Below are 3079 nucleotides of genomic sequence, written 5' to 3'. Positions count from 1 at the left end.
GTAACTGTGTAATATTCGATTAATGTTCTAACGTTTCAACTGTATTGTAACGTACTATTATATTATTAGTAATTAACTAATATTGTTGTATTAATATTCGAGTATTGTACCGCAACTAACCTTTAAACCGACAGATTGGCGAACACGAGTGTGAACTGTCTCATTTACGAGCTCGTTTCTTGATCACGCTAATTTCCAATACTCCATCTTCTATCTTTATTTTATTTTTTCGTTTTATCGTTAGATGTAGATAGCAGAACCTTTCTCGTGTTCGAATATCGCATTATAATATAATTTTATAATATTCTAATGTTTCTCATTTATTATAAGGTGTTATATTACTATTCATTAATTAATATTATTGTATTAATATTATAATATAATATTCGAATGTTATATATTAATTCGAGTATTATATTATAATATTTGGATGTCCCTTACGTTCCAATATTATATTACCCTTGTATTACTATAGTAGAGAAATAGCAATAGGATCTTTCAGTAACTAGAATATTATCTCCTCTGGTTTAATAATCCATTAAATTAATGACATTCGAACATTAAGATTATTCGAAAAATCGAAATTCAACTAAACGAGACTCTACTTGGAATCTTACTCGTAAGTAACCAATACATGCATGGTTCTATCCCAAATCATTCGCGAATCGTGATTTGTTTAATCAGAATCTTTACATCTGACTAATTTTACATCTGAGCGTTACATTACGATACTATTTATAATCGTATATCATTGTATAGACTTTCGAGTGTCCGAGTTCAAAGATTCGAGCGTTGAGGACTTCAGCTTTTACAGCGTTCGAATGTTAGTAATAATTAGAAACAACGTGTCGAATTTTTCCAAGCTCATTTCAACAACGACGATTTTGATAACATAACGATCGGATGTCAAGATACTCAAGAATGATGCGGATGATAAATGGAGATGTTCGAGGCTCAAGCTGCAACGACTCGATCCTCACTTCTATTTGTCCATCTGTGCCACGTTTTCTCGTACTTCATCTTCATTTCCCCTTTCTTCACTATGAATCACTCGGCCAATTGCAGTCGACGCTCGCACGATTCAACGTCATACGATAGTGTCTCGGGCGAAATCGCGCGAATCGAAGCACTTCCGCGGCGATCGGCGAGTTACGAACGATCCCGGATCGTGTTCGAACCGTGATTAGCTCGGGCGATTGCGCGTGACGCATCGTTTACTACGATTTACGCGTGCCTACATACATACGTACCGAGATATAAAGTGGCCAGTAACGCGGCAATTATCGCTCGTTCGCTTCAATTAACGGTTAACAGCTTCTCTGGAACGGTATTAAATCGTAGTCGACAACAACTCGAATTCTGTTACACGTACATTTTATCGGAGTCGACAGAAGTATGGCACCGTTATTTCTTTGGCGTTCGTCTGCTTTGTCATTTCGCTCCCCAGCTACTGTTGTTTCATTGCAAACGATCAGAACAATTACACAGCATTGGAGGTTTTCAACTTGATTCGATTTCAACGTGAATCTTCGTCGTGAAAGGATTGTGTGATTTTTATATCAGTTATAATATTTATTCTGTTAAACCATCATTATTATTATTTATATATATATATATGTAATTTTTTGTTTAATATCATAGTTTACAAAAGAATCATAAAAAGTAAATTTAAACTTTATTATTTTCTAATATGCATATATATTTATTATAATAATTATATTATCATTTTTCAAGTTTAATTTTTTGTTATTAATAAAAGAAATTTTTAAATTTATAACAACAATTACATTTATTCGATAATGAAATTATTATATTTTTCAAATTGTATAACTTTTTTTTTAATAATTATTTTATTTATAATTTTAATACATACAATTATAGTTCTCAGTAATTTAATATAAACAAAGCAGATTTGGTGTAAATTTCTAGTAATTTAACATAAATTAAACAAATCTAGCAAAGTTTTAGTAGTCTATCTTTAAACTCGCGTGATGTGCAGATTGCTGATTTGTACGTATTTATGTATTTGTGGGAAATTGAAGAGCGCACTGTTCAAAAATATATCAAACATCGAAAGTAGAGTACATTGGCTTATTCTCTTTTTAATTATATTTTATAAGACTATATCATTTTAAATTGTATTTTATATTTTATACAATGAAACCGTGAATTTCTGTACAAATTCACATTTTTCTGAATGTAATTACAGAGAAATTGAACCTATAATATAATATAGTAATATTAGAACTTAATATAATATAGTGATATAATATGATATAGTAATATTAGAATCTAATATAATGTAGTAACATAAGAACCTAATATAATATAGTAATATAATATAATATAGTAATATTAGAACCTAATATAATACATTAGTAAGGTAGTACATAATAATTATAATAATATACCTATAGTAATTATAATAATATAGTATAATGTAGTACGAGGGAACAGTATAATAACAGCAAACTATAATAATAATAATGATGATGACACATATTATTAATACAATAACATAACAATAGTATTTTATTTAACACAACAATGCATAAAAATCCATATAAAAAGGAATCACGCGAACGAGAAGAACAAACCGGCACTTAACAAACGAAAGTGAACAGCAGAAATTGTCAGACAAATTGTCAGAAATATCCGAACGACGATGCGTTGAACGGAAATATTAATCAATAGCTGACAGGCAATACACGTACGGCGTGTAAATATTTTTCAACGTTACGTGATAACGTAACCGAAGAAAGTTGTGCGTACCCGAATGGTTTTCGGATCGATTCGGCCGTTCGGTCGGAACATGCATCCGCGCGCGATTAACCACGGATCACGGTAATTGAACGAGGCTCCGGCGAAACCACGAAAAAATTGATCCACCGACGGCTGGGCTATTGTGTAATTTAGTAATGAAGTCTGTGCGTCGTTCGAGCGCGCGCGCCACTAAATCACAGGACGTAGATTGGGGCGCGCTCGGCCAGCTGTGACCCAGTGCTTTCCGCTAATTTGCCGTAACTCCCGTCCTCCGTGCCACCTCTAGCCTTACCCTACCGACAAAGAAGAAAAAAAA

At 32.5% G+C, this 3079-nt stretch overlaps 1 long non-coding RNA gene across 2 annotated transcripts in view; it reads right to left on the bottom strand.

The window, feature by feature from the left end:
* The window catches only part of LOC122534986, a 1484-nt gene extending 1225 nt beyond the window's left edge, over positions 1-259 (bottom strand). For both annotated transcript variants that reach the window (XR_006308036.1, XR_006308037.1), the window contains exon 1: positions 121-259. This is a non-coding gene — a long non-coding RNA (uncharacterized LOC122534986). The remainder of the gene's footprint in view (positions 1-120) is intronic.
* Positions 260-3079: the final 2820 nt, after the last annotated feature.

The sequence above is a fragment of the Frieseomelitta varia genome, unplaced genomic scaffold, assembly GCF_011392965.1.
Source record: "Frieseomelitta varia isolate USP_RPSP 00005682 unplaced genomic scaffold, Fvar_1.2 scaffold_658, whole genome shotgun sequence".
Taxonomy (NCBI): domain Eukaryota; kingdom Metazoa; phylum Arthropoda; class Insecta; order Hymenoptera; family Apidae; genus Frieseomelitta; species Frieseomelitta varia.
Note: the sequence above shows the minus strand (reverse complement) of the source record. Positions and strands in the feature narration are given on the sequence as shown.